Raw genomic sequence first — 13854 nt, 5'->3', positions numbered from 1 at the left:
ATCAACTCCAAGATAGAACTGCTGGCATACAGAAAATTAGCGCTCAGAACACAAAAACACACCAAACACCAGAAAAATAAGCATCCACGACAAATAAATGCATACACTCACCTACAACAACTAATCAGCTCACAGGACAAACAATTTGATCAAAAACGAGGACTAAAACTGCGTGGAGAACAGGCACTGTATACAAGAAAAATTTAAGGCAATTAACACCAACACCGAGTAGCGCAATACATCTGGAATCTACCAACTCATGTGCCATAACTGCAGCTCAGTTTATATTCGTCAAACAAGCAGAAGTTTCAGAACCAGATATACTGAGCACAGAAGGGCACTTAAGAATAACAGCAGCCATTCTGCATTTGCTGATAATCTCATGGACACGAAACATAGACCAAAGACATAGACTTAAAAAATTTAATTGCAACAACTGTCTACCGCAAGAACTTATTACTGAAGAAAATTACTATATGCAAAAAGTCATAGTGGAAGGAAAAGAAATAATGACTGAATGCACAGGACTATGCATTGATGCCTTTTTCTCAGGTCTGGGAGAACTACTGGAAGGTGAACACACACACACACACACACACACACACACACACAAATCACACAAATATATAGGGTGTTTCCTAAGAGCGTGCAAAAATTTAACAGGACGTAGAGGATGCTCCACTGAACAATTTGAGGTAGGGCTCCAGGAGTTGGAGAAGCCTGCTTAATGAGATAATAGAAATAAAATCACATTACTATACACTTTTTCATTTACAGTAGTTACAGTTAACTGCAAGTACCATCATTAATGTAATGAACGTACCATTTGTACTGTTTTACAAAGTGTAGTAAAACTGACGGCCATAAACCTAAATGCAAACACGACAACAGCAAACAAGATTCTGACGCACGATGACAAATATCCCTGGTGTGTTTCGAATCATATCACAGGCAGCTACAATTCTGGCAACTAATTTCGCCTCCGTTTCCACTGGGGTTTCATACATAAATGAATTTAGGTTACCCCATAGGAATTAATCAAGAAGATTCAGGTTGAGTTACTTCGCAGGTCATAGAATAGAACCTTCTCTTTCCCAATCCATCGACCAGGAAATAAAGCACTATGTTAGTAGCGGATATCGATGCTGAAGCGAGGCGGTGCACCGTCATACTGCTGAGTCATAGCACATCCTATCATGGGACGATATAAATACGACACAACAATCTTATTGACAAGTTAAGTTAACAAAACCTGCGTCATGACTTTGTAATGCAGTCGTGCATCCCCCTCACGCATTTAAGCCAAGTATTACGCACACTTATGCGATCGGGAATGCTCCGTAGCAGCAAGGCTACATGTGCATTTGACGATTAAGCGTCAGCGAGGAGTACTAATGATGAAATCATAGGAGACAATGTTGTGCAACCTTAGTAGGGACAAGATCCGACTTTTTGGGAGCAGCATCTTACAATCCGAGACAGTGTTACGAGACAAACGTCCGTCACAATTTCCGCAAAAGTGACGTCAGATCCGCCTGGCGACAGCGGTCTGAACGCCCATTGGCTGGAAGTTTTCGTTATGTAAAGTCATAAAACTCTGTTAATATGTTGTAAAGGGTCGAATATAACGGCATAGCCCAGAGCCGCCATATTGCAAATTCTGATTCTATGACGTGTGTGACAAAGCAACTTCTGTAGTAAAACAAGTATGGTACAAACGTTGTTGACAATTAACAACTGGCATTCCTAAACACTCCACTTCAGCGGGATCAGCACCTACATGGAACCTGGCGACTGAGCGCTTCTACTGTTCTACGAGGGACTTACCGAAGCAGCAAGACACCAGGTTACTGATACCGCCCAGATAAGCACTTCCTTCTCGCAATAATGTCAATAAGGACGTTGTAATTTTCTAGTACTCAGGCCCGTCCTCTTTGTTTCCTTGCAGGAAATAAGGAATGTGCATATAAATAAACAGCCCAGTACGTGTAAACTTGTACGTACGATGGTAGTAAAAAAACTGGAGAAAAGTAACGCTAGACAAAACGGTATTATCCAACCCCAGATTATCTTCCTCAAATTGTCCAGTGGAGCGTTCTCTATGTCCTGTAACATTTTTGCGCGCTCTTACGGAAACACCCTGTATACCTATAGTTCAGTGTCACTTTAAAACTCAAAACTCCCTCCCAGACAGCAGAACAACTGAACATCACGTATTCAGTGAAGCACAGTGTGTTGTGAAGCTCCACTTAGTCAACGTGTAAAAATCTGAAGACATGATACCTACGAAATATAAGTGCTCACATTTACATACATTGCCTGCCTCCCTACCACCACCCCTTCCCCATACTCTCCATTCCACAAAGTCCGTTCTAAATCGGCATACTCTTCAACATATATTTCGGGAACTAGTACTGTAACGTAAAAAAGAATAGTCAAAAAGCAAATTAGTAAATATTTGCTTACAACACAACACAATGTAATGACAATAGTGCTACAAAGAAAAAGAAACGAAGAAAAAATTACTATCAAAAAATATCGATAGCTTAATTTTAGGCCTAAAATTTGGAAAAACACAACAAAACATTGAAAAACGCTTATTAATTGCAGAAGACATACGGAAAGGCAATAATTATAGCTGTGCTGCAAATATCAGACAGCCACCTCATCACCAGTATGTACTACTTAGGTATTCATTTTTCCTATTAATATATCTGTCAGTACTTTTGTTAATGTAAAGGACATAACGTCAAAAGCTATTAGGTATTATAATGCATAAGTTTCTTATATGTCATTTAACAGAGAATAAATGAACCCACTGAAGATGAGAAACTTCTCTGAAACACGTTTGGCTATTAAAATACGAAACATTATGTTTGCTCAAGGCAGAATCACATTTCCTTACTATATATTAGTTATTAATCCTATGAAATAACTGGAAAAACTCTTGGCTCTATTAGGTTTGTTTTTGATGTTGGATTGAGCATAATCATTCAAGAGGGTCACATCATGAATGGGACATCCGATGTCATGTCCGTTCGGTAAAAATTCCACAGTCTTTATTTTAGTGTTGTATATAACAGTGGTGGCAGTTTAATCTCTGGATTCATGTTGGTAATTCCTGTGATGTTGACCATTTTATTGATCTCTTCACTTGTGACTTTTTGCACTAAAAATGTATTATATTTAATTGCCCTTAAGAAGTAGTTAAGGACAACTTCCTTAGTAACATTGGATATCTTGTTTACGTTGAGCCTAAGACTGTGTTCTATTTGTTAGCTGGCTATGAGGATATGCCATCGTGCACATTGTTTGCCCACCCCATTGGTTTTACACTACCCCCATCGCTGGAACTGTACGAATCATCTAAAGAAACTGGCTTGGCGGAAACAGAAAAATTGGTGATCGAACTACAAGGAGGCTTTGTGTCCCACAATCAGTCAAAAAGAGAGTCTGTAAGTACGCAAACTGGTCACGTCTTGTGCGGTGAAAGGGGCAAGAAATTCAGCAAGCTCTCTGGAAAAACTTTGGTTTATAATTCGTGGCATACATCGGTTAACTCTGAACTGCTAAAATTTGACAACAAGAAGAGAATTTTTGGAGACCGTTATATCGTAAAATCCATGAGTACATTTGCCGTCATTTTAGTAGCCGCAGAAGATCGCAACAGCCACCACATTAGTCTCAAATAATCACTTTAGTACTATATAACTGTATAGCCTAGTTATTGGGCTTCTTATCCAAATAATGACACTGTTAACACTACTTTGTGAAAATCTGTGTCGAAGACCTGTGTTTAATCTTTTAGCCAATTCCTCGACAGGATCCTTTTCCAGGTTCAGTAATGTTTCCGAGAGTAACATTTTATTGGGCTGGAAAGTAATTGCTTCCTAGGAAAACGTTTAACAACTTGTGTGGAGTAGTAGATTTTGCAATTATGAAGTGTCCTTGTTTTTTAATTTCTTCGCGTATTTTTCATTAGAAGATAATTAAAGTCTGACGAAACTACAATTCAAAGAAGAAATGTGAAGTGCTTTGTTTAACTGTTATTCTTAATGAAGTCTCAGTACAGTATTAAACTTATCTGCATAAAATTATGGTCGTTCAGAGTAGTCACTGTCTAACAAACCTGAAGGAATAATTACTGTACAAGTTTGTAGTAATGTTTATATTTTTCGATTGTTAATAGGTAAAAGTGCTTTTCACGTTGTGTTGTTGCAAAACTAGTCAGGTTTGAGCTTAATCACTGACAGAATAGTTCATGGGCTACCATGCTAATTACTGAGTCATCTTCGATTTCCATATTACAAGACTGGTGCTAATGAAGTTCATCTGCTAATTTTGTAACATTTCTATCCATTAATAAGTAACTAGCTGGAATCAAGACTATATGTTTCATTTATGGTGTTACCTAAAATGAAAAAGTGAATGGTCCTGGACAAAACAAATAGTAATCAGAACAGAGGATACATCAATCTGAAAACCATTTCATTGACAGTATTTTCCAACAAATAAACAGATAAAAGAACCTAATATCCAGGTTAATTGAGCTCCACCATCAGTAATGGCCATTAGCTTCCCTACTTCGGTATACAGATAGTAAGTACTATTGAGGGGGACGAAGATACAGCACAACATAAGCTGCACGTATCCCCTGGGTGATGCTAAACGAGTATCAGAGCTGGCAGCCAGACTTATCTACTACATATCTCCTGGCTTAAACATGAACGCGAAACTACTTCACAACGGTTCTTCTCGGAAGCAAGCAACCAGACACCTAAGCCACAAGATTCGCATCTTACAGCTCAACATCGAAGGGCTCAGCCGATCTAAATCACAACATCTCTCTCGTATGCTACTCGAAAACAATGTAGATGTGGCAGTCGTCCAAGAAGCTTACATAGATAACGAGCGGAGACTGTATTCAAGAGGACGTGTAGTTGGCTATGAAGTCCTGGGAGCTACATACCACCAGAGCCACGGCTGTGCTACCTATACACGCAGTAACAATGAAAATCCGCATCTGATATCTGAAAATTCCGTGCAAAATATCGAGACTGTCTCAGTTAAGGTTGAAGATGTTACTGTAACAAATGTCTACAAGCGTCCAGCAGATAACTGGCCAGCTTATGCTCTTCCCGTTTCCTCGCATCCAAGTGCATATATTGGCGACTTCAACAGCCATCACATCAATAGGAAATACAGCGATACTGACGAAAATGGCGAGGACCTGGAAAACTGGGCTGAACATAACAACCTTAGCCTAGTTTTTTTACTCAAAGAACAAGGGAACATTTAAATCTGCAGCCTGGAACAATGACTCCAACCCTGACCTACGTTTTGTAACACGGGACTCCCAGGGACAACCTCTACATACAGTAATGACAGTCCTTAGAGGTTTTCCAAAAAGCCAACACCGGCCAGTAATTCTACAATTAGGAATTCAAATTCCTGTAATCAGATCAATGCCTAGACCAAGATGGAACTTCAGAAAAGCAGACTGGACTAAATTCTCGAAAGAACTTGATAAAGTGATCAAATGGATCACCCCACTAAGTGCAAATTATGAAAGACTCGTCGGAGCAGCTCTAACAGCAGCAAAAAAATGCATACCTAGAGGATTCCGGAGAGAATATATCCCAGGCTGGAATAAAGACTGCGAAGAACTGTATCAGTCCTATTTAACCACCAATGACAGCGTAACTGCTGCAGAACTCTTAAAACACCTTGATAAAGCTAGAAAAGAGTGTTGGGAGCGAAAAACAGAAAGTCTGGATTTTAAGAGGTCAAGCACAGAGACGTGGAAGCTCTTGAGAAAACTAGGAGGAAATCGACCAGATTGCGAACAGAATAAGTTCCCTCTCCAGAGCACCCCCACATAGGCCACATACAAGAATGGTTAAGAAAAAGCTTAGAAACCTGAAGCAGAAGGCACCCAACAAGTCAGAGTACTCCAGAGACTTCACTGTAGTTGAGATCACTACAGCAATCAAAGAAATAAAAAAACAGCAAAGCTACGTGATTTGATGGGAAACACCCAGAGTTCCTCATCAGTTGTGGAAACAGGACTCGTAGATGGTTTGAAAGTTTCTTAACTAATATTGTGCTACCAGGGAACATGCCAAAATCCTTCAAAAAGACAAAAATCATAGCAATACTGAAGCCAGGTAAACCAGCGAATAAAACTGCTAGATATCGCCCAATCGCCCTCCTCAGCTGCTCCTACAAGCTTTTGGAAAGAGTCATCCTCAACCGAATCGGTCCAAAGAATAATGAAGTTATTTACATCGAACAGGCAGAATTTAGACCAAACAGAAGCTGCACAGAACAAGTACTCAGCTTAACTACACACATAGAAATTGGGTTCCAATGTCGACTTAAAACGTCAGGGGCTTTTATTGATCTTACAGCTGCCTATGATACTATATGGAGACAAGGACTCTTGTACAAACTCGCAAGTGTCATACACTGCCAAACCACAATCAGGCTCATAAACAACATTCTGTCTGAAAGATACTACCAAGTAGTCCTTGGCAACCAACTAAGAAGACAGAAGAAACTCGATAATGATCTTCCTCAAGACTCAGTTTTGGCGCCAATCCTGTTCAGCTTGTATACATCTAACCTCCCTGAAACAGAGTCAAGGAAGTTCAACTATGAAGACGATCTGGTCTTGGGCACCCAGCAGAGAACTCTTGAAACTGGTGAGGAGATCCTGTCCGCAGATCTAAGCGCAATACATGAATATTTCAATAAGTGGAGACTGATACCAAATCCAACGAAGACTGAAGTCAGCTTATAACACTACTGTATGCTACTGCTATACCATATCCTTAAAGTAGGAGGCAGGTCGTGAAATAAAACTATGTAGTTAAAGCAATTATGGTATAAAGCAACACAGCAGTGTTACCATCTGAGAGGAATTTTGTTATGTTGCCCGTGTTGTACCTAACGGGGGTGGCTTATCGGAAGTGAAAATCAGAACTACGTAAATATTCAAACAGTAACAATAATGTTTTACCTAGCTACACTGTTTAAAGAATAAGGAAAACGGTCGCCAGCCTAATTAGGCAAGAGAAAGATTAACGTTATTTTTTAAGAAAGTAGGTATGAGTAACTTTCACGGACAAACACAACCAATATTTTACCACACGTGAGTGTAATGAACTCTGACATCTGCATATGTTCACGGTTAAGACTGGAAGCTGACAGATCAGGGCAGATTATATGCATAAATATAACAAATAACAATACACACTATTACTTTCAGGGCTTATTCAAACAGAATGGTCTTTATAACGTTAATATTAATATTCACTGTAAGACCATAGATTGGACATAGGTTAAGTATTATTTTTCCATCACTTTCCTAATAGACATAGAATTATAAATGTTGTTCACTGCAAAATTATGAGCTGGTAACAGGTTAAGTCTCTCTCAGTTAAATACTTCACTATTTAAAATGAAAGTTAATTGGAATTCACTAACACATTACTTCTCACGGTCTTTTCAATAAAGAAATTATTGTTTTCATAAATAGTGGTAAAGGATAACCTGTGGATCTTATTACACTATTAATATGCACTTTCAATATACGAAAGAAACAAGTGCTTAGCAAGCAAATATAACTTTCCACAACTGCAATTCACGACTTTTGCTGCACTGAGACACAATGTCGACAAATTTACAAGAAACTGACTCACCTTTTTCGATTTACAACAGGCAGCAATGTGATCATTTACTAAGCAAACCTTTATAAGCCTCAGTCTTAAGAACTTTTAATTTTGAAATTGGTAACAACATGTTAATAAGCAGTTTTAATAGGAAAATTATTTTCAGCAATCATAATTTACTTTAACTCACTCTCTGGCCACATTAACTTTAACTTTCTTTTTACTATGTTCAAGAGGCATTAATTAGCAAAACACTGGGATTTAATGTTCTTTCAGTAAGTACACTCGGTAATCACTTTAGTTCAAATGGAGAGGAACCTGAGAGGTGTTATGATAAGGAAAAATTCAAGGGAGCTACACAAATTCAGTTATAAGTTACTTTATACTTGTGCACACTGAAACATCCAATGAGCTGATCATTCACTGTCCATTGTTATAGTGCTTCATTATAGTGATTGCGCAATGTGGTGGAATTGCAGGTAGAATTGCTGGACTCTGTCATTTCTTGGCGGCGATGGTGGATACCAATTTCAGAATCATTCCAGCTATTTATCCATCCATCCGAGGCATTGGACAGTGGCAGAAAAAGCCTCTCTCGGAAACAACACAATATACAACTTTTACATGGTAGTGCACAGTTTGGTAGCTCGTCCCCGACTGACTCTTGGTTCCACCTTTTCTAGCTAGCCAACCACAATTCGCGCGCGCTACACAGTTCCGTCCCCGAGGGGAACCACTACACCTTTTATATATAAGATAACTAAGAACCCTAAGTGAAGGTCAGCAGTTTACATAACAGCAAACAAACATTTTCAATAAAACAGAACATTTGCATATATTGGTAGTTCTACACAAAATTATTTAAACCAATTCCAAATATATACAGTAAGTTTTTGTCTCCCTCCAATTGGGACAAAGAATTTAAATGACAGATACACTACTTTGCATAGAATCAAATCATGACATCAAAGTTTGTACAAAGAAAGGAGTATACAATTTTGGGTTATCTATTCAATCAAACACATTTACAGAAGCTCAACGATGTAACACTAAATAAAACAAGAGGCACAATAAATTCACACAGCATTAGAGCTATGGTGTTACAAGCTGCTTTCACCTTAACAACAGAATGGTCAATGCGAAGTTGTATGTCACCTTTAATGGTCAGGTTCTTCACCACCAACCCAAAATATCTAGGAGTGACTCTTGATAGAACCCTCTCTTACAGGAAGCACATAGAAAACACCGCAGCAAAGCTGAGATCACGCAGTAACATCATACAGAAGCTGAGTGGTACCTCATGGGGTGAAAGAGTTACGACACTGCGATGCGCTGCCTTAGGGCTGGTCTATTCTGTTGGCGAATACTGTGTCGCAGTATGGCTCAAGAAAAATTGACGTGGAGCTAAATGCAGCAATGAGGACAATGACAGGCTGCATCAGATTTAGTCCTGTACACTGGTTACCACCTGTAAGCAACATTGCCCCACCAGACCTCCGAAGACAGAACGCCATCCTCAAGGAATACCAAAAATTAATTCCAAAGCACTCTAACGTTCCTGCACTCCGAATGATCCGATTAAAATCGAGGCAGCTATCTGTCCTACTGGCAGAATCGCTACAGGCACTACTTTCAGTATCAACAAAAAGTGGACAGAAATATGGAACACTGTTGCCCATGAGGAACATCAGACCCTCCAAAGACCTGACACAAGACCACCCGGTATGGATCTAACGCGACGTGCCTGGAAAGCAATTAATCGGATCCGCACAGGCCACGGCATCTGTGCTGGAAACCTCTACCGATGGGGAAGGGCTTCATCTTCTCAGTGTGACGTGGAAATAAACACCAGACGACCCATCACACTGCAACAAGCTGTAGCAGAAGAGCCTACCATGGGAACTTCGAAGATTTCTTTGAAGTGACAGAGGCAGCCACTGAATGGATCGACAAATTAGATAATAATTTATAGACTTATTTTTTAAATTATAAAGTATGAAATTAATATATTTTTGTAAAATTTTGTAACACTATGTAATCCATAATTGCTAGTCGTTGTTCATATCTAATGCCATAGGCTAAATAAATAATAAGTAGTACTGCGAGCCAGTTATTGCCAAAACGTTTAATATTCCTTTTGTGTTGTTCATCCCAAACTATTATTACATGACTTACTAAATTGTTCTACTGTCTCGTGTTCTATTCGCAAAACAGAATTTCAGTTTGAAATAAAGTCAGTGTCAATAGTTAAACTTCTTCATGAATCGTGCGTAATTCTTCTGGGCAGGCTGGCGATAGTTTTCTTTTACGAAATTATAGTTTACTTTATAACGAATAGAACCTTGGTTTGAATCTCGTTTGTTCTGCTACTTCTCCCTTTCAACAAAAATCTTTAGAGAAAAGAAAAATAATTCTATACCCTTGGATTATACACTATCACATTCAAATTGGAATCGTTTCAGAGGATTAACATTACTGTTACCTCTGATAGCCGGTAATGTTATAAGATATCTTGGTATATCAGCTCTGAGATTTTGTTTTTCCTTTTACCTTGTCTGGACTTTTTCTTTCGTTTGCCTTAGAGAATTTGATTTGATTCTTTATCAGGCTGTTCGCCAGTGACTTATTTAATCTGACATGACTCTGTAACAGGCCGCTCGGCGGTATCCTCTTTAATTTCAGAGGGCACAGATTTTCTGACTGCGCACTTTTGCTTTTTTTTCCGTGCGGCTTGTATGCTGTGTTGTTTACTGAAGTAGCCATCTGGGACACGACATTTTCAGAGGTAACGCTACCTTGCTCCTGTATTTCCGTTTCATTGTATGTCTTAGTTTGGTCAGTTTTTCCTTTTACTTTTCACCTTTCGTCTTTGGCGCGTGTTACTGGTACGTCTCCAGCCATAGAAAATCAAAAGGGTCCACAAGTGAAATTGTTACGATAGAGAAGGAATAAATGCACTGCTAAAGGGTGTTACGTGTGGTGCTGCCGCCGTCTCCATCATGTGTTGCGCTAGCACTAGTGCTACCTCTTCACAACCGCACGTGCACGAGCTTATCACGACATGCGGACAATTATGTTTTGTCGAGTGTTCCTAGGACCAAATATTCTATTTAAATTTAGAAGTGCTGTACTCGGGAAAATCTAGTCAGTACTCCATTAAATAGTATATCTGTTTCATTACTACTGTACTAAACACTAAAAATCAACACGTGAAATAAAGTTAAGTAGAAGTACTATCAAAGCCACATTACAAGGTAAATGCATTTTGAAATAGAAATTATTAAAAGTACCATTAATTTCTGTGGTCAAGGAAAGAAGAATTGTTAAGACATTAAAGAACTCAAATTATTTGCCAATATTACAAGTTCCGTGATAAAAAACCTATTTCAAGGTACAAGACGAAAACGGCACAACTATCTTCATATAATATAAATAGTTTTAAAAAGATATGGAATTTTACAGATCATAAAATTCTCTAACTGAAGAACTGACTATATCTTCCAAATACCTTTAATATATTTCACAGCACTTAAATGTGTTGAAAATAAAGATATTTGCAAGTGCCACATAAAAACAAACACACGTCTCACAACAACAAAAACTGTAGAAAATGCCAGAAACTGCATACGGCAGTTGGTTAGAAGTGCCCATTTCCTTAGAGATTCTAAAAGCTATCGCTAAACACCGACTGGGTCAGGGAACATGACTGTCACCCTTCTCGAAATTCAACAGGAACATAACTCGTTTATAGCATCTCATTACACACATCTGTAAGTGAATTTTTCAGTAGTTTACTAATATTCCACATAAAATTGTATGGGCAGGTCGTCAAGGTCTGTTACCTTGTTCCTGTGACTCTTTTTAATGACGTTGAACATCTCTTGCTCAGTGATTTCTCACTCAAAAGTGCATCGTCCTCTTCACTGTGTCTTCTTGAAAGAATTTATCAGGAAGCTTACAAATTTTTCGGCTTCATATTTCCTCTGTCGGTTGTACTGCGTATAATGTTGACAGCTGTTCTGCCATTGTAGCCAGTAATTCTCGTTGGCTCTTAGTACTTGTTCCATCATATAATTATATTTCAAATATTAGTATTCTCTTCGTGTTACGCCTTTCTTACACAATGTGGTAAGTGGGAGAAGTCTCGGCTTGTATCATGAAATGTTCACTTCCTCTCAGCTGGTATCCAATATTTTCTTCTTCATAAGTTCGACTATTTTCGCCTTTATTATCTTAACATCTTTCGAATATTTAGTGACATCGTTTTTCTTAGTTATCTCTTTGGGTGTAGAACAGGAAATCTTTTGTGCTTCTTTTGGAATTTGCGTATAGTTTTAGCTGAATGTATTTCCATAATTCTGATTTTAGACATCGTGCATTTTATTCACCGCTATGTTATTTTTGCATAGCTATTCACTTGACTTCTGCACTGTTACCAGTTTCGGTGTTTTTTGAAGATAGAATCTGCTGAGTTTCCTTCAACTTCGACTCCTATAAATATTCTGGCGGTGGAGATTGACTTTACAGTGGAAATCATTACGATCCGAAAAACATAATGGCGAAAATAATCTTCCAGTAGTTTAGAACAGTACTGAAATAGCAAGATAGCAGAACATGGGCTATTGGAGTGGTAGGATCAAATCCTCGGAAAGGATACAACAAAAACAGAGTTTTTATCTTTTATTTACTTGTACTATACTGATAGCAGCCATAGAACAATTATGAAATTTAATTGTTTACAGACAAGCTAAAAAATCTCAATAGCACAACTGACGTTAAGGAAAAAAGTTTAGATAGAATTTAATGAAGGTACAGTAAACATGTAACTTGAAACAATTAAGCAAACTATAACTTTCCTGGCAGACTCAACAATCCAAACAGTGAAGTAGGAATGTTTAAAATGATTTGATTAAGGAATATTTAATATGAAACAATCACACATAACAATATTTTACAAACAATCTTAGAAGTCTGAGTAGACACCTGAGATTGAGAACAAATGGTTACACAGGCTTTATTTGAAGCATAATTTAACATGAAACAATTAACCAACATATGACTTGTCAGGTAGGTTCCAGAATCTAAGTCATTAAGAAGAGCATCAAACTAAATGTTTAAACAAACATTAATTGAAACAAAAATTAACAAAAAACAATAAAGCAAAATATGAATTTACAATAAACTTGGCAATCAAAGCAGTATAACTCAGATTCAAAACAAGTGCTTAGACAGAGTTTAACTAGGGCAAAGGTTTAACTTGAGACAATTAAACAAAGTATGATATTACAGCCAGGATCAGCAGTTTAAATTGTGAAGCAGGGAATCAGATAAAATGTTCAGACAAACACAGACTAAAGAAAAAAATTAATGTAAAACAATTAAGTGAAATATACATTTACAAACAAGCTCAGGTATCAGAGAAGTTGAAAAGAGCTTTGGAACAGAGGTTCAGACAGAGTTTAATTAAGACAGAGATTTAACTTGAACCATTTAACCAAAATATGATTTTTACAGACATATTCAGATGTCTAAATAGGATAGCAAGGAGCCAGTGCAAAAGTTAAGACAAACTTTGCTTAGAGAAAAATACGACTTGATACAACTAACAAAAATACGACTTTAGAGAAGGCTGAGCAGTCTGCATTAGGAAGCAGGGAAACAGAGCAAATAATATTTTTCCAAACATTGATTAAACCATATTTTAATGTGAAAACTTTAAGCAAAATATTATTTTAGAAGCTGTGATGGCAGAGCTGGTTTGCAAAATGATATTGTGCTTAATTGTTTTGTGTTAAATTTTACTTTTTAATCAAAATTTGTCCTAATACTTGCTCTGATTCCCTGCTTCACTATTTAGTTTGCCGAGCTTGTATGGAAAATCATATTTTCCTTAACTGTTCAAAGTTACGTGTTTGCCTTAAATAATGTCTGTCTCAATATTTGTTACAGATCTCAGCCGTACTACTCAGATTGCCATGCTTGTTTGTAAAATCGTATTTTGATTCATTATTTGATTTCAAATTCTGCTTTAATCGAAACATTTCGTCGGATTCCCTGCTTCACTTTTTAGTATGTTGAGGCTATGCATATAGTAATATTTTGCATAAATGTTTCAACTTAAATTGTTGTCTCAGTTGAGTTCTGTGTATTCATTTGTTCTGACTCTAGGTTGTACTACTCA

The sequence above is a fragment of the Schistocerca serialis genome, chromosome 2 (assembly GCF_023864345.2).
Source record: "Schistocerca serialis cubense isolate TAMUIC-IGC-003099 chromosome 2, iqSchSeri2.2, whole genome shotgun sequence".
In the NCBI taxonomy this organism is placed as follows: domain Eukaryota; kingdom Metazoa; phylum Arthropoda; class Insecta; order Orthoptera; family Acrididae; genus Schistocerca; species Schistocerca serialis.
This window is presented reverse-complemented; position numbering follows the sequence as displayed.